Source organism: Pseudorca crassidens, chromosome 1 (genome assembly GCF_039906515.1).
Source record: "Pseudorca crassidens isolate mPseCra1 chromosome 1, mPseCra1.hap1, whole genome shotgun sequence".
Taxonomy (NCBI): domain Eukaryota; kingdom Metazoa; phylum Chordata; class Mammalia; order Artiodactyla; family Delphinidae; genus Pseudorca; species Pseudorca crassidens.
The window spans coordinates 54,265,647-54,291,144 of record NC_090296.1 but is presented as its reverse complement, the minus strand read 5'-3'; positions in this window follow the sequence as shown (position 1 = coordinate 54,291,144).

The window sequence follows — 25,498 nt, the reverse complement described above, 5'->3', positions numbered from 1 at the left end:
TCACTTCATTTTAAATTAATTGCCAGTTTCTGATTAATTGATTGGCAGAAATCTAGGAATGCATGAAGCACATGGTATGGACATTTGGCATCTTCTTTGCTGGACTCCTGCCTTCCAGCCTGTTTGTATTGGATCTTTACTCATCTTCACTAGAATGTAACCTGCAGAATTAGTATTTCTGTATTGACTTGGTTTTTTTTTATAGCACTGTTTTAGAAGCATAAGATAAATCAAGTTGATTTCCTTTTTGCAATAGTAATTCAATGAGTTTGTTGTTAATTATTATTATAATACAATGTACTTATGTAAAACTCTGAGGACCCTCAGTAGCTGTCAAGCATTCATATCACGTTTGAAGCTGCAAATCCATGGGCTCAGAGGATCTTTAGTTTGAATATAGGTGTATGGTATTTCATAGCAATTTTAGATTAGGCACTAAAGTTGATTTTACTTAAGAATGTTTTGTATGATTCTGAAAGTTTGAGTAGATTCATTCAACTAAAAGCTGTTTAAAGCTAGACATTTTTACCCTATTAAGATAGTTTTAAAACACAGTATTTTAGGCCTTCCCTGGTGGCACAGTGGTAAAGAATCCGCCTGCCAACCTCCCGGGTTCAAGCCCAGGTCTGGGAATATCCCACATGCCGCAGAGCAACTAAGCCCCTGCGCCACAACTACTGAGCCTGCACTCTAGAGCCCGCAAGCCACAACTACTGAAGCCCATGTGCCTAGAGCCCGTGCTCCACAACAAGAGAAGCCACCACAATGAGAAGCTTGCACACCACAATGAAGAGTAGCCCCCACTCACGGCAACTAGACAAAACCCGTGCACAGCAACAAAGACTCAATCCAGCCAAAAAACAAAAAAGAGTTGTGTTTTATAATTCTATAAAATGCAGGCAACAAGAAAATTACAATTGATCCTTGAACAACAGGAGTTTGAACTGTGTGGATTCACTTATACACAGATTTTTTTTTTCAGTAAATGTATTTTTATTTTACCGATCTTTAAATTACTAATTGTGGGGAAAAGTTTGTTTTTCATAAGAAATCACAGTATGTGGGTTTGTGTCCTAATTCTATCCCAACTGTTTCAACTTCCTGCCCTTGGGTGACTCATTTATCAATTCCTTTGTTTTTGAGGCAGAGATAACAGTACTAGGAATTTTGACTTTGCTGGTATCCATCCCTAACCCCTGCATTGTTCAAGGGTCAACTGTATAAGTAAATGTATCATCCACAAGTTCCACCACCTAAAAATAAATATGAACATTTGATTACCATAATTTTAGACTTCTTTCTATGCATATACACAGATATAAATAGGTAAAATAATTTGACTAAATACTAGAATTTTTTCCCAAACTAATGTTTTATTTGATGGCATTTGAAAGAAGAAAAAGCAACTGAAATTAAGCTTCATAAATTGCTGTCTTTAGATAATGTTTTCCTTATAATGAGATATAAATTCTAAAATACCTAATGGTCAAAATATATGCAAAATATTAGCATATTGAGGTAATTAATTTTGCTTTCTCGAAGTAAATTTTTCAGTTTGGAGCAGATATGTACTGTCTTCTAGTATTGAGTATGTATTTACCTGTATCTTCTGTGTGCCATAACCTTCCAATAATTTCTAATATATATTTACTCTTTTAATCTTGCCAGGGTATTATGATATTTGCATGTTGTTTGCACTGATTATTCCTGCATTTGCTTAGCTTTATTTAAAATAAGTTATTTAATATATATTATAATCTTTCCATTTGCTGTTTTCGTTTCCCACGTTTCACCCACATGCTTTTGCTCCTATATATATGCATAGGTGTTATTTTTCTTTTTGGTTATTATTCATCTTTTATTTATATTATTTTAACAATACCCCTAAATAGAAATACCATTAGTCAAAAATGAATATTCAAAGATGAATAATAGTATATTTACTTGGGGTATTGTTAAAATAATATAGAGAGGGAAGGGGGATAGATTTTTGGTAAATGGAAGCATTTATGTATATACTATATAAATATAGTTCTGATTAGAGTTTATCTGGGACATCCTTTCATCAAACTGTTTGACTTTTGTATTGAGGGCACAGCACATTTCAGTTTGGGGCCACTGTGCCTCACAGAGGTACTCCTCAATTCACACACCTCTGGATTATGATCTGATGGTCAGAGGTTTTCCTTTTTTTTTTTTTTTTTTTTTTGCAGTACGTGGGCCTCTCACTGTTGTGCCCTCTCCTGTTGCGGAGCACAGGCTCCGGACGCGCAGGCTCAGCGGCCATGGCTCACGGGCCCAGCCGCTCCGCGGCATGTGGGATTCTCCCGGACGGGGGCACGAACCCGTGTCCCCTACATCGGCAGGCGGACTCTCAACCACTGCGCCACCAGGGAAGCCTTTCCTTTATCGTTTATCTTACCTTATCTAGACACTTCTCGTATTATATTTAGAACTTAAATTTGTCCATTTGAACATACTAATATTCTTGAAAAAGCAAGAAAAAGAACATGATGGGAAGATGATAAGTTAGAAATAAAACACTTAATAAGATAAATTCTACCAATTTTTCGAGAGTATCATAGAGACCAAAGTTATCATATGATATAAACACATATTTAGAAGTAAAATATAAGGTAGTTTAAATAGTTCAAATACTTCCTGCTATAGAATTTGTCAAACAGTTTGATCTGGATTCAATTTAACTTGCAGGAGGAATCTATCTAGTATTATTTTGTTTCAGTATTATGACAACATTTTTACCACACCCTTTCCAGCATTTATTGTTTCTAGATTTTTTGATAATGGCCATTCTGACTTGTGTGAGGTGATACCTCATTGTAGTTTTGATTTGCATTTCTCTAATAATTAGTGATGTTGAGCATCTTTTCATATGCCTCTTGGCCATCTGTATGTCTTCTTTGGTGAGAGGTCTATTTAGGTCTTCTGCCCCATTTTTTAATTGGATTGCTTGGTTTTTTTGATATTGAGCTCCATGAGCTGTTTGTATATTTTGGAGATTAATCCTTTGTCCGTTGTTTTTTTGTTTGTTTGTCCATTGTTTCATTTACAAATATTTTCTCACACTCTGAGGGTTGTCTAGCGTCGACATATATACACTACCAAATGTAAAATAGTTAGCTAGTGGGAAGCAGCTGCACAGCACAGAGAGATCAGCTCAGTGCTTTGTGATGACCTAGAGGGGTGAGATAGGGAGGGTGGGAGGGAGGCTCAAGAGGGAGCGGATATGGGGACATATGTATGCATATGGCTGATTCACTTTGTTGTACAACAGAAGCTAACACAGTATTGTGAAGCAATTCTACTCCAGTAAAGATCTATTTAAAAAAATATATGACAACGTTATACTTCTGGGAGAAAATTTTTCACATATCTTTGCATAAGGAACAAAGCCCCTCCCTTCTTTCAGATAATACAGTTTTCCCTTTTACTCTGCCTTTTCTTTTAGAGGACTATACTTTGTTAACATTTTTCAAGGTTTATTAGTCATTGTTCATTAGTATTATTTGTACCCCTTTGAATGAAGCCTTACGCTGGGTGTGAACAGTGCATATCTATGTGTCTCTATCTATCTCCAGTACATACAAGTCTACTATTACACCTCTAGTACTAGTGACACTGTTTTCTTTTATAAGAGATAAGAATCTTTATTCATAGAACCAAATGACTAAAAAGTTTCAATAGCTAAATGAATGTATATGTCTCCTCCCATCCTGTCTTGCAATGACAACTGAAATTTTCTTGCCCATAGACAAGAGTATTAACCTAGAGAATAAGCTGTTGATTCAGGGTAATATTATTTAAATATGAAAGTCTCTTTAAGGGCTATATGTCCATTTATTTTTTTTAAGGACCTATGAAACATCTTAAATATATATAGACCTTTTTGTTCAACTACTTTGAGAGATTTTAAATTACCTATATATGTTTAAATAATTTAGGTTAATGTTTTTCTAACCATTAAAAGAGAGTCCTGAAAAGTAAAACTAATCAGGCAATTCCTAATTTTTATTTCTATTTTATCCACTTTTTTAATATCAGAAGGAGATGAATGAGGAATTTTCATGTTATGATGACTTTTGTTTCCCTATGGAAACTTATAACTATAGGATTACAATAATAAATATTTGAAAAAAATATTCAATATTATTTTTCTCATATGTGCATTATATGTATCATATATAATACATATATGATATATTTTACTTATTTTATGTTACTAATTTAATTTTATTTAGTACTCATCAATTCATTTATTTTACATTATCTTCCTATGGAAAGAGGCTAATAAAATAATTTAACAATTCTCCCATTATTGAGAATCATCAAGACACCCACCTCTTAGATGATTAAATTCCCAAAGACCTACCTTCTAACTATTTATTATTATTATATATAATTTCAGATGTGGGTATATACCAAGATGAATAAAAAAAAAGATTAGTGAAAAGAATATTTAATCACTATAGAAAATTTGGAAAATATAGAAGAACATAAGAAAATGAAAATTGTACATAATCCTATCACTCGGTGAGAACCAATGTTAATACAAGAAAATTTTCTTCCATTGTTTCTTTCCCAATGGCTGGATGGATAGATGATTGTCTACGTTATATATTTATATAAAATATATATTAAATTTATAATTTCCATTGCATAGAATTTATCCTGTATATACTACATAAATATTATACGTTACTTTTGTAAGTTTGTATAGAGGTTCTTTTGTATACTTATTTTCTCACTTATTTTTATAAAGTTGAAATTGATGTTTTGAAAAAATGTATCACTTAGAGAAATTAACCATAAGACTTTTTGCTTTTTTTTTTTCTCTTCACAAAATCCCATGTTTGGACAAACTTTGAAAGAGTCAAACCTTTTTCTTCAGGCAGACAGGCATTATTATGCACATCTTACAGATAAGACCTTGAGATCCATATACATAAATGAATGACTCAAGTAACTAAGTGGTGATGGACTGCGGGGGTGGGGATGAAGCATCTAGCTGCCCACACTCTGCTGATTGATGTTCCCTCAACATAAACCTGTGGAGTTCTTCTCACCAGCCTTTTATATTTTTCTTTGAATTTCATAACCTATTATAATTTGAAGGGAAGAGAATATGAGCGAACTTCCTCTTTGTACTTCTAGTTTGAAATATAGAACATACCTATACAGTCAAGCAGAAAATGATTAATTTAGGGCTGACAATAAAAAACTCCTAAATAGGGCTTCCCTGGTGGCACGGTGGTTGGGAGTCCGCCTGCCAGTGCAGGGGACGCGGGTTCGTGCCCCGGTCTGGGAGGCTCCCACATGCTAAGAGCAGCTGGGCCCGTGAGCCGTGGCCGCTGAGCCTGCGCTTCCTGAGCCTGCGCTTCCCGAGCCTGTGCTCCGCAACGGGAGAGGCCGCAGCGGTGAGAGGCCCACGTACCGCAAAAAAAAAAAAAAAACACCTCCTAAATAATAGGATTATTATTTTTGATACCTACCTGAATTCTTGAGTGTTTAACATTTTCCCAGTCAATCCTTTGTTATGACACCATATGCAACCACAGCGTTCCTTTGTTCTAAAATTACTTTTCTTGGCACTTTGTCAATCCTCAATATATGGAGCAGAGAAACTCTGAGCCTTAACTATAGAAAAGTGTGGCCATTTTAAAAACTTAAAGACATAAATTGCAATCTGTAAGTACACACCTGTAAGAAAAGAAAAAGCCCATTTATAATTTGGAAAATGTAGGACTCGTGCACTAAGTCAATGTAGAAAGAAGAGCCAGTTTGCCCTTTGGATGTCAGAAAGTCAAGAATAAAGTAGAAGCAGCTGTACACATCTGAAAGCTCCCTCATCTTGTGATCTTTGGAAGAAGTGATCTTACATAAACCATTCCAGAAAGCGCTAAGCAATTATATTTCCCACGTAATCCCATGTTTAAATAAATCATATTAAGCAAACACTCAAAAACAATGTCATGAAGAGCTGAACTAAAAAGAAAAGCAAAATTATAAACATACAAACATAATTCTCAAGATACTGATTAGACAGCTTAGTTTGCTGAGCAGTAGCTCATCTTTTTGCTATGTGATAATAGTGGTAATTTCTTTACATGATGTTTGTTGTAATCATTTATGTTTGATGGAAACATCTAACTATAGGGAGAACATCTGGAATTATAGATACTTAATTTTGACTGGCTCTACTTTAAAGGCTAAAGGGTAAAGTGAACTAAAAATCAGACTGTGCCACAGGAAAAACACAAAGACGCATTGATACTAAGAAAGCACAGCCTTAATACAGTAGGAAGACAATAACAGAATAATAGCAATAGATAGTGTAGCAGAAATGTATGAGGTATGACATTGCTAAGAGAAAAAATAATCCCTCTTGAAAAGAATCATGAAAGCACTTCATCTGATGAGGAAAAGGCTAGTCTCTTGAGTTTCTGCAAGAGGCTGAGAAAAGTGTGGTAGGCTGAATAATGGAATTATTCAATCAGTAGAAGATTTTAATTTCAATGAAGTCTAATATATTATTTTTTATTTTATGTTTATTACTCTCTGTGTATTGTCAAAGAAATCAGGTTCTGAAGCAGGCAAAAAAGCATCCCAAATCCCCAAATCTAAATATTGTATCTATTACTATTTTGGTATATATCATTACATATTTTTATTTTGTATATATATATATTTCACATCTCCTTTATCCAGTCATCCATCAATGAACATTTACATTTTTCCATACCTTGGCTATTGTAAATAATGCAATAAACATGAGAGTGCAGATATCTTTTTGATATCCTGTTTTCACTTTCTTTGGGTATATAACCAGAAGTGGGATTGCTGGATCATGGTCACACCTGTTGGAATGGCTGTTATCAAGAAAGCAAGAGTTAACAAGTGTTGGCAAGGATGTGGAGAAAAGGGAACGTTTGTATACTGTTGATGGAAATATAAATTGGTACAACCATGATGAAAAACAGTTCTTCAAAAAAGATTTTTTTTAACAGTATTTAACATTTTAATAGTACTCATTCACTATAGTTGCATTTCTCTACTAGATTTGATACTGGAAACCAACCCCTTTAAGTACAAGATCAAGGTGATGGGAGGGTTGATTCCTTCTAAGGCTTGTGAGGAAGAATCCATTCCATCCCTCTCACTAGCTTTTGCTGGGTTGCTGGCATTGCTGGCAATCTTTGGCATTCTTTGGCTTATATAAGCATCACTTGGAGATCTGCCTTCATTTTCACATGACATTTTCCCTACATTTGTGTCTATGTCCAAATGTCCCTTTATTATAAGGACACAAGTCATATGAGATTAGGGGCCCACCCTACTGGAGTGTGACTTCATCTTAACTCATTATATCTGCCATGGTTCTATTCTCAAATAAGTTCATATTCTGAGGTAATGGGGGCCAGGACTTCAACATATAAATTTGAGAGGAACACAGTCCAACCTATAACATATGATAGGATTATATTTACCTTCGTAAGAAATTGCCAAACTGTTTTCTGAAGTGGCTGTAACATTTTCCATTCCCACCAGCAATGAATGAACATTGGCAGTGCCTATCCAATCACTGTCTAGGGGAAGAGAATCCTATTCAAGGGGTTTTCAGTTTCCCAGTCCCACTGGCAAGATCATTCCAGTCGCAGCTGGATGCCATAATTACCTGCGTTAATCTCTCTTCTTTGTTCTGATCTCATGCCTGACAAGCATCATCTGAGTAGAAATTGACTCTTGTCTAGATCTAACTGGGTGGTTATACCACCCCCCAGGAGAGGCATATTTCTCATTGTAAATCAATTAAACAGCAGCATGACTTTATGCATTAGTCATTTCAGCTTTGGGGAACCCTCTTGAGAGATGAAACCATTCTTGGCTTGCTAATAAAATCAAGTGCCTAAGTTTGTGGGGGCCAAGAAACCATGGTAAATACGCAGAGTGCTCATCTGTGAAATGTGATAAAAATCGCCAGCACTTCCTGGTGACATCCAGAGATTACTCCTGCTTATGTGTGTCTTTTAACCCTCATTTTAAACTGGTACATAGTAAACCTGCTTTCTTTATTATCACTGATAATAAAATTCTTTATATTACTTAAATTATTGCTAGAGTGACAATAAAGTCTTATTTCTCTTTATAATAATGGTTGGAAACTAAGAATAGAAGTTATAAGGAATAGATCATACTAATTCTTGTTTCAAAACTTGACCAGATCCATCATAATTTAGATGACTTTCGTTGTTTTGTGTGTGTGAGAGAGACATCATTTATCTACATTTGTATTTCTTTAGAAGACTCTAGTTTTAGGAACTTCTAAGTCACTTCTAATCTTTCCATGTTTCATAACCATTTTTGAAGATTATTCCCACTCATAAGTTATTGTAAGTAACTTTGCAAATTTTATGTATAGTTTGTGGGGGATTTAAGGAGTATAACCTGCGCACAGATTCCTGAACTTCCTTTCACCTAAATGCTCTACTTGGAGAAGCTAAAAACCAAAGTGCCTGTTTCCAAAGTGTGTGAGATAACAGGTTTTGCCAGGATGTCCATAAAGAGTCAGCAGGGAGGTGTCTTGCCTGCCTCCCCTGAGTGCTTCTTATCATTCAGGTGAGTCCATGTAAGTACTTACCTCTCTGCTTAGGGGTCACAGGCCATCCCAGCGTGACCCTTCCTGCTGCAATAAAACCTCTTATGTCATTGTTTCATTTGATATGACACATTTCAATTAGCTCCTGCATTTCAGATAGCCAATAGGGAAAAAACAATTTCAATTTGTAATCTTTGAAAGGTTTAGACATTTACTTTGCACTTAAGAAAAAGTAAGGTGGTCTTTCCAAAACTGTAAGCTCAAAGAATCTAAAAAGTTTATGCCTTGAAATTTTATCATATACTTTTGCCCTTTTCCTTGTCTTTTTCAATACAAAGCATTGGGTAATATTCATCCTTGTACCCACCAATATTTACCACAGTTGCAAATACTAGTTGGATTGGACTCACAATAGTTTGAATTCAATAATCGAAATCAGTTCCTTCATTTAAGTAGCAATTCTATAGATGGTGAGGATTTTCCTCCCATTATTGAAATATTTACTGTCAGAAAAATGAGAACTGGGTTTCTGGTACTATGGAATTCTTTTTGAAGTGTTTTCCCCTATAATTCTAGTGATTCGTTATATATTTACTAACCAACTACTAGATGCAAGACTCACTGAGCTATAGTGACATGTGAGTCAACTGAGAATCAGACATGTATCATAAAGGTTTTTTTTTGACTTTAGACATTTGTAAGTAACATTCTGTCCATCTCTTCCTCTTAGTATGTGTAGATTGTGTATGGTATCTCTTGCTTTTCATTTTATAAGATAATGAAATAATAATTATCATTTTAAATACTTGGCACAATTTATCATTTCTGAGCTATTTAGAGTGTCATTTGGAGGAAAATAAAATCGGCTGAAATGCATTTAAATTTGCATTCTTTTTGACATTAAAGAAGGTTAAGATGTATCAGTACTATCTTTGAAGTATTTTAATTCTTTCTGTTTTCAGAAATGAAGTAGAATATTGTTGATATGTTCCTTGAAAAAAAAAATCAACTTAGTTAACACACATTAATTCAAAAGTTCAGTATTGAGTCCTTACTAATCTATCTATTCTTTGCTCTAGAATATGAAAAATCTCTCCAAATGGAATTCTGTACTCTCTCCCAGCTGCCTATAAAAACTCCACCTATGCTTCAAAACAGTTCAAAATCACTCTTTTCCTGAAATAGCTGTCTAAGTTTCCCTACTTGAAGTTTGTTTGCTTACCAGACTAAAAGGAAATGTTGTGTTAGAAGAACAAAATGGAAGAATGTGTATCCACAGAAGCCAAGACAAGAAAGTGTTTCAAGGAGAGTAGTCAACTGTGTCCAATACTACTGAGAAATGGAGTAGAAGGTCACTCTTTAATGACCGTGATTTGGCAAAATGGAAGTTATTAGTGACCTTGTAAAGAGCAATTTCAGAAGGAGTTGAAGAGAAAATAGTGATTAAGAGGTAGAATCAGAATAGACAATTTCTTGGGTCAATTGGAGCAACCAGAGTCGAGGGAGTGTTTGTTTTTTCTTTGTGTCTTTTCCTGCTTGTTTTAATAAAGGAGGGGCTGAAACAAGCTCCTATTTTGGGTCACATGTTTGACCCTTGTCTGCATCATTCTGTGCAAAGAACACATTGTACTGGACCTCAAAGGAAGTGGTCTTTCTTCTACCTTGCTACTAATTCTGTCATTTTAGTCATGATACATTCCCTTAATCTCAAGATCTCATGTAAAATGATGGGGTTAACCTTCTATATTCAGCAGTCAATGACTTCTAGATGGATATCATTTGTAGTTTTGAATATTAGATGTGCCAACTCACATTCTCTGTCAAGGACTTTATTTGGCTAACTCTCAGGGGAATTTGAAAGCCTTGAAAAAGTGAAGCAGGAGGCCAGGTGAGATTGTAAGGTTTGAGACAAACACATTGTATACAAGACTGATGTAAGCAGTCATTTAAATGTTTTAATCACATCTAATTTTATAAATACTAAAATTATTCCTAGCGATTGATGTTAATTTTATAATTACAATAAGTAATCTCATGACATCACAAACGGATAATTGCTTCTGAATGTCTCTAGTTTAAAATTGAATAAAATTCAAAAGCTTTGCCTAAATAGAACTAAATTTTGTTGTTATTTTCTCTATTGTATTCCCACTTGTGGTCAATATTGACTAGAATTCTGCTTTCCTGAAGTTTATCTCACATTCTGGTTAAGCGTACATGTAATTAATATTTTATTTCTTGAGTTAGCATAACTTTGCTTTGAACATAGCTTTGATTTGATGCTCCCTCTGTAAGAGGTAGGTTTTACTGCACAAATCATTGTCTTTGCCAGCTTTTTGCACCTTGCACACAACTGTGACTTAGAATTGTGTCTGAGTATGTACTCATGTTGTGCTCATATGGCTTTGTGATCAAAACTTCTTGATTAGGTACTTTGGACTTCTAGTCAATAACCATTGCTCAAATATATAATTAAATAGAACTTTGATAATTCTGTGTTCTTCCTAAATTTTCATAGTCGTGTAAAAGCAGGCTTTTATTTTAGATGTACATAGTTAAGTAAGACTGATTCCAAAGAAAGTATGTTCTGTTGGGTTGAGTTATGGGTAGGGGACAAGGACTTTTATAACTGTAAATTAAATCAGTTTTAATGCATATATTCTTTATTATGGGTTAAATTGAACTGGCATTCTCAACTTAGAGCAAATTGTTAAAAAATCTGGAACATAATGAACAACCCAAGTTACTATGAAGAAGTGAGAGAAAAAAGATGAGTTTTTAGTATTGTTTATTTCACCTTAGGTAAAGTTTAACTTTTCCTTAGAAGTAATATTTTCTCTTTTTGGAAATTAAACCTTTAACTTGAAGGTAGGTAGAAGATTTTAAAAATTAGCTATATGCCCATTAACCAAATATAATAATGATCTGTATTTTTGCTTGATTTTCTTTCAGGCTTTTTAAAAATTAACCAACATAAAACAACATCAGCAACATTATCAGTTATTTATTATGTGCTAGACATATGATTTGTTTCCAAACCCCACTTTTTAACCATAGTACTAAGTCCTATATTTATATTATAGTTATAGATTTATAATCTTACCCATGTTAAAAACATCCGTATTATTTTATTTAAAGTTATAGCTTACATATTTATATTTAAATATGTATATTTATATGCATATATCCCAAAGTATTGGGTTGGCCAAATAGTTCATTCGAGTTTTTCTGTAAGATAGTATGTATGAAAAACCCAAACAAACTTTTTGGCCAACCAATAGTTGTAAATAAGCATGTAACTCTAAAGTATGTATCAGAGTTGTTTTTCTCTCAAGATTATAAGTATTTACCTAATAATTTCAAACTTTTTAACAAACATGTTAAAGGAGAACTAACATCCTATTAGACATTTAAGATATCAATACTTCTGTTTTCTGTTGTAACCAGTATTACAAAAAACAAAGTCTTTCCAAAATTTGGCTTTAATTTTTTAGGAAAGTTTTCTTCAAGTGAATTTCTGGGTCAAAAGATGTGAACATTTTTAAGGCTCTGAAATACAGATGGCAAATTATTCCTTCCAAAAAATGAATAATTTGCTCTGCAAGAGAGAGTGAATGAATCTAAGTTGTACTATAGTCAATCCATTATTATTTTTTTAAAAATCTGTAGTAAAGCAAAAACATATTTTCTTTCATTAATTTACATACCATTGTTTACTAGTATGGCTAAATTTTTTCTGTGTATAAACCATCTACTGTCCTCAATATAAATATTAAAGATTCATATTCTTTGTCCATTATTCATTTAAAGGTTTTAATGTTTTCTTTATTGATGTAATGAGGTCTTTACATGCAAAAGCCATTTGCTGAACTGTCCTTTCAAACTGCTTTGAGAGTACTAGCTATTAAGAATGGGCTGTTGCTTTTAGTGAATCGGTTCTGTCTAAGATGATATACAGGCATCATACAGTGTTCCTTCTGAGACTGAGAGAAATTTTTCTCACTCTCAGAAATAAAAGTTATGATGCTTCTGAATGGTTGGTATGTTATTAGCCACTGGTTATGGATATTGAGACTGGCTTTGTTACTCATTTCTTTAAGAAGCTGAGTTGAACTTACGGACTGTCATTAGTTATTACACAGAATATTATGGTATTTTTGCTTCTAATTATATTTTTAGTTTTATCATATATTCTATTAATTTCAACCTTTTAATTTACTAATCATTACTTGTTGTAATAATGTACATATTTCTGTAAGCCACCTCAAACCCTGTTTTCAAAAGAATGAAGGGTACAAAAAAAAATCTCAGTTAGATAAAACAAATTAATAAGTGCTTTCAACAGCTATTACTAAAGCTTTTTCTCATTTTAATTAAAAATCTATAAAGAGTCACATTTTATGTAAATAAGTTGAGTTTTCCTCCATGATACCATTAATTCTTTTATAAGCTTAGACAGTACAATAAAGTAAATGAGACCTTAATGCTTAGCATCTATAGATGAAGAGATGAGGAAATGGGGAACGGACCTGAGATTTTCCCATTCTGTACTGCCTTTCTACTGTGACAACAGATTCTGAGACTCTTGGACTCTACCCTATGTGAATGCACAGTGCCTTTTGAAATTGTCATTTGGTAGTTATGAAAACTTTCACCACAAATAATGGAAAACTCAACTAACATCAACCTAAACATTTTCTTTCTCCACTGAAAATAAGTGTAGAGATAGATGTTTGACATATTCGTAAAATTTCTTGGCCTTTCCCTCATGGCTGCAAAATGGTTGCCACCATCCCAAGTATGAAATCCACACTCCAGAAAAGAATAAACTGAGAGATAAACTAGTAGCAGCAGAACTCCACTTGAATCTCAATGGGCAGAATTCTATTACATGGCTACTTTGAGTTAAGAGGCAAGTATTTGTCTTCTCTATTCTCACAGTGGAGGTGAGCAAGAGAAACTGGGGATGGCAATGCATGTTGAGAATGATTATTACTTAATATTTGTATATAAAGTCACTTTCTAAATTTTAAGTTAATTGCTTCTTCTCAATCAGATTAGAAACTCATTTAGGGCTGGTTCTATTGCTTTCTTTTTCCCTACAAGTGTATCTAGCAGAATACATAGCATTAATATTTAAAATTTATCTATTTAAATTTCATGATAAAAATAAGTACATTATTATTTTTTTGTTAAGTGTACACTCATTGTGAAACAACCTAATTTTATAAACTTTAACTTAGCAGCCTTACTGATCTGCATTACAACCACAAAAGTATTTCCCTAAGTATTTTACTCAATAGATGAGAATGGAGGTGTACCCAGGTCCCAAACCAATCTAAATGTTTTAGAACTGTATCAAAAATTAGATTACTGGTTCTATTAGTTTCTATTGCTGAGTAACAAATTATACAATTTAGTACCTTAAAACAACACAAATTTATTATCTCACAATTTCTGTGGGCCAGGAGTATGGGTACAGGATAGCTGGCTCCTCTGCTCAGGATCTCACCAGGCTGAAATCAAGGTGTTGGCTGGGGCTACCATCTCATCTGAGGTTCAAAGACCCCTTCTGAACTTACTGGTTGTTGGCAGAATTCAGCTTCTTGTGGTTATAGGACTAAAGCTCCAATTTTCTTGCTTATTATTGGCTAGAAACAAGTCTCAGTTCTTAAAGAGTGTGCTCAGGGCCTTGCCATGTGGTTCTGAGCAGTTCACAATATGGCTGTTTGCTTCTTCAAGGCCAGAAGGAGCACATCTCTGCTGCATTGAATTACTTCGACTTCTAGAATCCCTCCACTCCCTCTAGTTTTTTTCAAGGGCTCGCCTGATTAAGTCAGGTTCACTTAGGATAATCTCCCTTTTGATTAAAGTCAACTGATTAAGGGCCTTAATTACTCTGCAAAATTAGTTAACTTTTGCCATATAGCATAACCTGATCATAGGAGTGGCATTTTACCCTATGGTATCCCATTCACAAGGGGAAGGGAGTGTACAGTACATGTACACTAGAGGGCTATAATCATAATTGTGGGGTCCCTCTTAGAATTCAGCCTACACACCAGTTCAAACTTCAGCGTTGTATTTAATATTTTCAAGAACTAATTATGAAGCATGGAGTTAGAGTAAAAAGACATAGCAAATATATCTGAGGACCTAGAGGAACCTCTCAAGTAATTTAAAGATTTATTTAGACATGAAATCTGTTTAATGTATGATAGGATCACCTTATTACAATTAGACAGACTCAATTGTCAAAGGTGTTAACCACCGTATCCCCCCTCACCCCCTGCAAATGATGTGTAAAATTTAGTGTGGTCCCTCTCACATGGAAATTGCTCAGTAAATGTTACCTGAGATTATTATGTTTACTGATGGATTAAAATATGTTTTCTTTTTGGCACCACTGCGTGGTTTTGCAGGTTGATGACTAGCATTTTGTTAATTGAATAAGTAGAAACTACACTGTGTGGGTGAAAATGGGCTTTGCAGAAAACTATAAAGTGGTTTGACTTCTTGTCCTTCAAAGAATGTCAAGACAAATTGAACTGATTGCAAAGTGGCTAGGATCGAAAAGATTTCATGTTGAAAAAATGGTATTCAGAGAATTCTAATGAATCATTCCTCTGTGTCTTTTTTAGGGCATTGTACTATTGTAGCAATCACATTTATCCTCAGGAATCTCCTCTGCTCCTATGAACTTTCATTATCTGACACTCATATCATCACTTAAAATGAGGTAGAAGCACAAAAATGTGATAGCATTTGGGAAAAATATCTAACTGGTGATTTGATGATACCTATGTTTCTTGAAAGCATATATGCAGAAAGAAAAAGAAACAGCTTATAATTTATAGTGGAGAAAGTCATAACCATGGAGTTCATCCTAACTTTACCCCAATTAACTCTGAGAATGTAGACAAACCTGACTTTTGAGAAAACTGGAGAAAAAATGATCTCTAAGCCCCATTATATTACTAATGTCTTGGTAATACCATGTGAAATCTATTAAAGGATAATTTTCTAAATTTAATTAAATATATGGAATGTATTAATATGAATATTTTTGTTCTTAATTTTATGTTGATTTTCAGATGGATGGGATTTTTATGTTGTTTTTATATGCACAAATGTGATAAAAGTATGTTACCATTCTTTAATATGGTGAGTAAAAGAACTATTTTTGCCCCATATCATTATGAGAACTTTAAAACATAGTGAGTAAAGCCAATGCATAGGGTAACAAAAAAATGGAAGTTTATTCAATGTTTTCTTATCAGTTAATTTTTAGCTCATTAGTCCTTTTGTGTATCCATTGAAAGACATATAAAAGGGAGGGCTAAGTAGTTCACATTGAGCATAGAATACATAAGGCATCTTACTTTTATAGAAGGTTATCTATTTCTGGGATGCAATAACTCTTGGCTTTTATTTTACTTAAATTATGAAACCAAATTAAAATTGCTTTTTAGGTATTGATGTGAAGATTCTGTAGAAATCTTTTGCTTTTTACAACTGAAACTTTTAATATTCTATTTCATCTTTAATTTTATTTTTGTTTTAGCCTTCAATGATTAGACCAATTGGAAAAAAAAATACTTGTTAATATATTTACTTCCAGGACTCTATATAGAATAAATATCTACTCTACTACTTTGCTCATGGTTATAGAGAGACATTTCTGATCATTGATCACTAGTATTTCAGTTAGATATTCAGAAGAAGTTTCAATTTAGGATTTTTTTCCTAATTTCTTTATTATTTTGAATTATGGATCAACTGGGATGCATGTGGAGAATGTAGAGGTAGGAATATTCTTAAGCTTCACAAATTAAAACTTTCAAAGTTACTTTCTTTGACTTCCCTGTGGTAAACTTCTTTTTTTCAATATGATTTTTTCTGACACTTTAATGTTCTTTGCCAAACCCTTTGTAAACCCATGGTGATATTTATCAGATGACTTGAGTAAGAAACCTTTTATTCCATTCCTAGTTCAGCCTCTGACTCTTTGAATGACCTTGAAATTTTAATATTCCTCCCACTATCTCTCAAGGTAAAAAAACCAAAAAACAAAAAACTAACTCAGAGGGATGATCTGAAACTTGATTATAATTATGATTCATAATAAAGTCCACTGAGATATTTCAAGAGAAGGTATTGTACACAGGCAAAATATTATTATAAAACTCTCTAGAATCTTCATTTGTAGATTATTATTTATGATTTCAACAGAATTATATTTTAGTTGTGTCTATAGGGTCTCTGATGTTTTTCTGTCAACTAAAACTTTTATACTCCATAATGAATGTTTACTAAACTGTGGTTTCCTTGAAGAAGAAAATGGAATAACTCAATATTTTTAAGTTACATACATGAATTTTAAATTACATTCCCTTTACCATTAAGTTGGGCTGAGTCTAAATTTAAAGTATTAAGATATCTAACACATCTTAGACAGTTGTAAGATGTAAGACTTAGAGTAAGACTGCATAAATTATCTCATTCAAACCATCATATGCTTACCTTTTGATGGGGTAACTTAGTTACCAAGGTAACTTAGTTGTATTTTTTCATATTTCATATTTCGTATTTTTTCACATTTCATACTACTTACTTTATAAGTAGTTTGAATTACAGGATATAGTCTAGTGTCTAAGCATCTGGGTTCTAGTGTTAGATTGTTGACAAATCTTTGCTCTATCACATATAAGCTGTGTGACTTTTAGCAACTTATAAAATTGTCCATACCTCAACATCCCCATTTATAAAATGGAGATAATAATAGAACAGACTGTTAGATAAATGAAATAATACATACTAATGTTTGGCACATATAAGTACTCAATAAATATTAGCCTTTCCTACATGGCTGGTCATGGCTCTATTTCTTTATGTGGGTACCCATTAGTTGTATGGAACAGGACCCTACAGGGCCTTCCCAGGACAGACCCCTCCCCCCATGTCATCTGCCTGCCTCTTGTTTGTAGAAAAGTTGCAGTCTCCCAGGCCTCCCCTGAGTCACAAAAGTCTGGCTCAAGAATTAATGACTGAAAGGATGTGAACATGGAGTGACAAAAGTGGCAGTTGGGCCAGGAGAACTGTTAACAACAGTAAATAAGGCATATGGCAGTCACAGAATCTTTAGTTCCTCCCTGAAGTACATAGATAACAGTATCTGATGCACATTCCTGAGTTATTTTGCAGATACTAAAGCCCCCACCAAATGAAAGAAGTTAAGTACATGATGACCATGAGCATGTAGCAGGCAGACCTACTGGAGCCTGAGGATCGACAATGTTAACCCCTGTGACACCACCCTGTTACCTCACCATCAGCCAATCAGAGAATTGTACATGAGCTGATCACACACCCTGCAACTCCTCTCCTTTACCTTGCCTTTAAAAATGCTTCCTTGAAACCCATCAGAGAGTTCAGTTTTTTTGAGCATTAGCTGCCCAGGACTCCTTGTCTGGCACCTACATAAATGCTGCACTGGTTCCTTCACCACAACCAGTGTCAGTAGATTGGCTTTACTGCATACGAGCTAGTGGACCCAAGTTTGGTTTGGTAACAATTTGATTAAAATTAGAGTAAGCTTCAGAGGGGTGAGCATTTTCATTCCTGATTTCATCTATATTTACAGTGTGGATTGTTGCAGATTGTCATAATTTTTGCTTTGTTCCTATTTAAACTTCTTCCATAGAGTCTTCATTCATTACATGATCTCAATTTTTATATTTATGGGTATGAATTATACTATTAAATCTAAAACCATCACTTAGACATTATTAACAATAACAAATATAAGAAAAAATTATATTTATTGGGCATATGTTATATGCAAAGAATATTTCCAAGTACTTTACATTCATTACTTTGTTTAATTCTCAAAATAACTATGTTAGGTATTATTATCATTAACCCCATTTATGAATTAAAAAACTAAGGTTAATAAAGATTGGCCAGACTACTTAGGTCTATGGGACAGAGTCAGAGTTTCATTTCATATTATCTGATAATAAAGCCCATACTCAGAACCTCTAAATTCTACTTTCTTATGTTTCAATTGAATGTCTCTCCATCACTTCAAAATATACAAACATATTTTTTCCTGCCAATCTGACCTCTTTCTAACATGTATAGTTCTAATATTCCTGTATTCACTCCTACTTGGAATGCATGATTCTCTCCTGTAACTTACTTCTTTCCCTCCCATTTGCTACCAATTGTTTTTGTTCTCCCTTGGTAATATTTCTAACTTAAAAATATGTTCCTATGAGTTACCCACCAACCTCCATTCCTGTGTGATTTTCACTGCCACTACCCTGGCCTAAGCCTTCCTTAATACATGTCTGGATTACTGCCTTAGCTCCCTAGTTATTCTCCCCTAACTTCAGCTTCCTCAGATTACACTCCAACTTGCCATTTACTAGCTGTGTGACCTCAACAAATTAATTTATCTTCCAGTGACTCAATCTTAAAATTTGGATAATGATATCTACCTCATAGAGTTGATCTAGATTTCAAAACGTAACCTTAATGGATTTCCATAATTTGGCCCAACTGTGTCTAACCTATTTTAGTTCCTCAAACAATCCTTTTTAGCAGGTGTCTCAGGCCCCACAATCTCAAGGTCAGTAAGTTTTTGGTATCACTTTCTTTTAACACTTAAATAGGTATGAGATTAATGAGTTTTCCTTGGTTCACACTTCTTCAGTTAGATTGCATCTTTTATGCCTCACAGTACCTAATTTAATGCTTCATATACTGGGGGCAGTAGGCGTATAGTAAACATTTGTTGAATTATTTTGACTCAGATCAATTTCCTTGTTCCCTAGTTTATTCCCATTGGGTTTATAATGAAACCCAGTGGAAAATGTCATTTTTCTCCACAGCTGCCATTCCTCCTTTTTCTTACTGTGTTGCCATCATGAAGTTTGGGTAGGATAAATCTCACCTCCAGCTACAAGAACAGTCCTATTTTCAAAGACTAATTAGAATTACTTCGTTGTCATTACCCCAGTGATTGGCTCAGATATGGTGAATAAACATATCAGGCTGAAGTTAGTCAGTGCATGGCAATCACCAAGTTTCCATAAGAGTAAATTCAGGTCTTTTATATATGATTTAGGTCAGTGGTTTTCAAACTTAGCGTGCATCAAAATCATCTGGCAGACTTGTTAAAATACAGATTTTTGAGCCTCACCCCCAGAATTTCTGGGGTCATAGGTGGGGTCCAAGAATTTTTATTACTCTGCTGTTTGGAAGACACACCCCAAGGACCACTGGTTTAAGGCTTTTCTATTCAAAATGTGGTCCACACACCAGCAGCTTTGACATCATCTGGGAGCTTGTTAGAAATGCAGGATTTTGAACTCAAAGACCTACTGAATCTGAATTTTCAATTTAACAAAATGCCTGCCTAGGTGATCCACATGCACATTAAATTTGAGAAGCACTAGTTGAGGGAGAGACATTTATTTTCCCTCTGGCTGCCCAAGAAGCAGATTGCTATCGCCAGTCATCCTGTAATCATAAGTGGAGCATGCTTTTAAATGAAGCTGATGGTAGAAAAGGCAGAGTGATGATATGAGAAACACTGGGTCCTTAGTTTACAATGTTAATCTGGGTTCACTTTTGTCCTAAGTACGAATTTTATTTTATTTTTTGTCCTTGGACCAAAAATTCCCTTTATTGTTAAGGGCATTTTGAGTTGAAATTTCTATTTCTTACATATTAACTATACAAGTATCTGCCAACTATATACTGCCTTGGATTAGTAAGACATTGCTGTCACATTATCTAAAAACTTATGAATTTATTTTCCAATAAATTGGTATATTGACAGCAGCAGTATTTGGTGATAATAATTTGTGTTATTTTTAAAAAAGTTAAAACTAGAATAAGGGAGAGACACACATGAGGATAGATAATTTCCTCAGACAATTGGGTAAGTGTTGAAAGAAACAGAAAAGGAGAGGATTAAAGACAAAAAAATTGCTTGCGGTGAATATCCCTAATCTCAGACCATATGCACAATTAATTGCACATTTCACATGAGAGGAAGAAAAATAATAATAACAATATCCGTAACTACTTTTGAGTACTTATCACATGCCAGACATTGTGTTAAGTGTTTCTTATACTTTCTCCCATTTAATAATCATTTACGCCAGATATGGAAAACAACTCTATGTAGTATGTATGACTCTCCTATTTTATTTATTAGGAAACAGAAATTATGAGAAATTTAGTAACCTGACCAAAGTCACACAACTAGTAGGGTTTAGGGCTATACATCAGGCATAAGTCTTCTTATCCCATAGAGCTGGTTATTTTCCACAAAGTAAGAATAAAGCTGAATGTTAAAATGGTGTAACTTTTTTTCCTGGAAGGTTTTCTCTTAGGAGAGTGATAAAGGCAGCATAAGCTAGTTGTATGTACTTTCAGGTTTAAGGAATATTGATTATAAACATATATTTCCATATTTTCAAAGTAACCGAAGTATAATAACCAATATAGGTATCTAATAACTGTTAATTTTCACATACAAACAATACCACCCCCACCCAATAAATTTATGAATGGTCACAGAAACAATAAAAAACTAAATAATAATGTTTACTTAATATATTATTTACATATAAAACTTCATATTTTTTTAATGTTAAAACATGCAATAATAAATTTGGACTCTGAATTAACAAAATTAAAATAGTTATTCTCTAATTGACATATTAAAGCCATGGTGAATCAGAATATTTTAACTATTTATAAACTTTTGTATGTCTTCAATTATTGCTGGCATTAAAGCAAAAGAAAACTAAATATTGCTATTCTTTAGCTGGCATTTGGAGGAAGAAATTAAGGCTATTCCTTAGAAAGGAAAACCATCATCCTCTAGAAAGCCTTTGTGGTGATTATACTTCTCAGGGCAAAATCTTTCTTAGCTAGATCTACAGTAACTCTTAATATTATTTGCAGAGATGATTTTATGTGAATATTATTTCATTACCACCAATTTTACATATATCCCTTTTACGTGAGAAAATATAACTTTAGGGAGAAAAGGAACTATAAAAGAAATATTTCTTTGATCTGTAATTAGCAGCATATCCTTCATGGTAATTTAAGAACAAGGAATACAGCTGTAGGCACTAAATCTATGTCATGTGGATACAAGATATTAATGAATGCTTCTAAAATCTGGGGGCTTTCTCTATTAAAATGATTATGAAATGGATATTATTTGCAGAATATTTCAATATTATGTCAGAAAATATTTAAAACAGTAAACAAAATTGTAAATGATTTGACTGGAAATATTTACAATGCAGTGTTTCCATTACTTTGGAAGGTAATATTGCAGATCTTGCTTATACATTATACAATAATCAGTGTTTTGAGTTGAACACAGCCTTTTCAAACACTAAAAACACAGCCTTTTCAAACACTAAAAACTAAATGCATGGCAATACTTTTTACTGATGCCTTTTACTACTTTTAAAAGTTTTTGTTTGTTTGTTTTAATTTTGAAATAATTTCAAAATTACAGAAGATTTACAGGAATAATACAAATGATTCCTATATGAAAATTCATTAATTCACTAGCTGTTAACATTTTGAGAGAGTGTGTGTGCATATGTATTATCGGGGAGGGGAAATTTCCCCCCCCCACCCCTCTTGAGTTCTTGGGATGGGATTAATAATACATTTGACACAAGATATATTAACAGGAGAAAAAGGAACAAATTTTAATTAATGTACGTGGAGGTCTCAGAAATAGGACATAAGAAGTTGCCAAAGCAGGCCGGTTTTATACTTTTTAGACAAAGAAACAATAAATTTGTAAGGAATTGACAGGGCAAAGAAACTCAGGTTTTAGTTGCTTAATTAGCGAAGAGTCTAAAGAGAGTTTGGGCTTGGGGTAGTAAATTAAAGTAACAAGATTTGTTTATATAGACTTCTTGGCTGGAATTGCCTATTCCTGGTGATAAGTGTATCCTTCCACCTCCAAATACAGAGAGTGCACCTTTCACATGAGAGATTCATTTCCTCCTTTCAGAGAGACAGAGAGGAGGGTCAAATTGTTCCCCTTGCCTTGACTGTTTCTTAAGTAACTTTAATTCAAAATAATCAATATGCCATTGAGGCATATTTTGGGGTGGCCTACTCTGGGCCCCGACTACATATATAGTTATATATAATTATATATAGTTATATATAATTAATATTATAATTAATATTATTATTTTCTGAACCATTTGCATGTAAGTTGTTGACAAGTCCCTTTACCCATAAATACTTTGAATGCATCCTCCAAGAATAAAGATATTCTTTTATATAATCACAATACAAACTCAGGAAATTTAACATTATATATAAATTGAACTTTCATCGTATCAGATCAACCTAATAATGTCCTTTATAGAAATACTTTTTCCTGATTTAGGATGCAATCCAACATAACACATTGCACTTAATTGTCATTTACTGTTTAGTCAGACTTGGCACTTGGAAACAGTACTTCACTTCTCTGAGTTTTAGTTTGCAGCTCTGTATTATTAGGGAAATTATCTAACTTCTCTGAACTTTAACTCATAAAGATATTGTGAGAATTAAATGAGATACTGTAGTAAAGGCACCTTCCTTCCAAAGTATCTGGCACAGAGTTGGTGATCAAAAAATTGTAGCTTAAAAAAGAAAGACAAGTACATATGTTTAAAACATAGTCATAAAATTCAGACTTTAACTTAAATGTAGTGAAAGACAAACCACTTCTTTATCTTTTTCAGGATGCATTTTAATGGGCCAGGAGCAAAAAGTCAAAGTCGTTTTGAAAATAAAGCATTTTGTATAAAGACAATCTATTTCATTGAATGATACAGTGTTTATAGCACCTGCTTTAATTATATATCTCACAATGGAAAGCAATAAAGCTGTACAGCTAGCAAGAAGAGAGTCAAGGTTTCAAGACAGACTTTTATATTACGAAAAAAATTCTTTATTGACATACACAAAAAGCATTAGTTTTGGAAAAGAGGAAAATGCTTGAGAATGTTCCTATAAGTAAAATGTCACCTCATGTTTGTTTAACTCAACAATTACCTCAGAAAAGTGATGTGCTTAAATAAATACACTTTTTATTGATGAGGGCCAGATCCCAAGAGAATGCTTTCCCCCTGAAGTTCTTCTCCTTTTGGCCTACTTCCTCCTATACAATATAGATGCAGAAAAAAATAAATAAATAAGGTTACTAAGACACAGGACATTGCTCACCACCCAGTTCTACAAAGGTTAAGTTGTAACCCACTGCGATGCTGACCAACAGTGCACCCTGAAAAGAATTCAGGATGAGAAACAGGATGAGGCATTTTGTGCTTTGGACAAGCAGGCCCTCTGATAATTACATAGATACTTTAGGAAGAATTGTAATGACCCCAGATTTTTGCATCTTCCAATACATAAAAAATCTCAGAAATTATTGATTTGAGATATCTGTTCTTTGTGATTAGCAGCACTCTTACCAAGATGTATGCTTAACTGCATGTATTTCCTAGCTGAAAGTTATATAAACTGGCTTTTCTCCTGCCTCTTCAGAGCAAGCAGTTCCTCAGAGCTAACTGAGTGGCTGTCTCCCAGGCTCTAGTCTTCTACTGAGGACTAGATCCTGAATACAACTTAAACCCACAACTCTCATGTTGTGTGTTTTTCTTTAAGTTGACATCAACACCTGCCCAACCAGAGGTATAGCCAATGGCATGTCCTTCTGGAAGTATGTGGTTGCCTGACCACGCCAGCTAGTGATTCCCTTCTTTGAAAACTTATTTTCTCTGTAATATTGTGATTTATAATAAGAAATATATATATTTGGTCTTTGACCCTGTTTCTGGCACAGAGCTCCTAAAACTGTTGAAAATTCCTGTAATAAGAACAATAAAGGTGTCTTGTTATGTTGATGAGATGACTGTTTGGTAGGGGAAACAATCAACCCCATAGTTAGAGGGTTGTGACATTTAGAAACAACCAAAGCCCTCTCTCCCCCACACCCGTGCCCCCAACCTCAGGGGAGAGGAGAGGAGAGGGCCTCGAGGTTGAATCAATTGCTAATAGCTAATGATTTAATCAGTTGTACCTCTGTAATAGAGCCTCCATAAAAACCCAAAAGGACTGGGTTCAGAGAGCTTCTGGGTTGGTGAACAAGTGCCTAGAGAGGGCATGGAAGCTTTGCTCCCTTTCCCACCTACCTTGCCCTATGCATCTCTTCCATCTGGCTGTTCCTGAATTATATCCTTTTATAGTAAACCAGAAATCTAGTTAGTAAAGTTTCTCTGAGTTCTGTGAGCCACTCTAGCAAATTAATTGAACCCGAGGAGGAGGGCATGGGAACTTCTAGATTTATAGCCTGTTGGTCAGAAGTACAGGTAACAACTTGGACTTGGAAGTGGGGAAGGGGCAGTCTTGTAGGACTGGGCCCTTGTGGAATCTGATGCTATCTCTAGGTAGATGGTGTCAAAATTGAGTTAAATTTTTGGACACCCTGCTGGTGCCAGAGAATTGGTTGGTGTTGTATGGGAAGCAGGTAGGGGAATTGGGTCCAGGAACTCAAAAGAATTCTAAAGAGTGGTTTGGTCTTTGATCTAGCTTGTCTCACTATATGATATTTTTAGGTTCTATGTTTAATGCTTTTCTCCCCAATGAGATTGTTACTTTTTATGGAAATTGCCTAGTTCTTATATTTCTTTTTTCAGCTCATCATGCTTAATTCAGTGATAAATAAGAGAGTATATGTGGAATTGAAATTTTTAATCTTTCTTCACCTACCTGGGGTGTAAAGCAATCTCTTTTTGTCTCTACTTGCCTGAAACTGAGTTAAACTGTGGC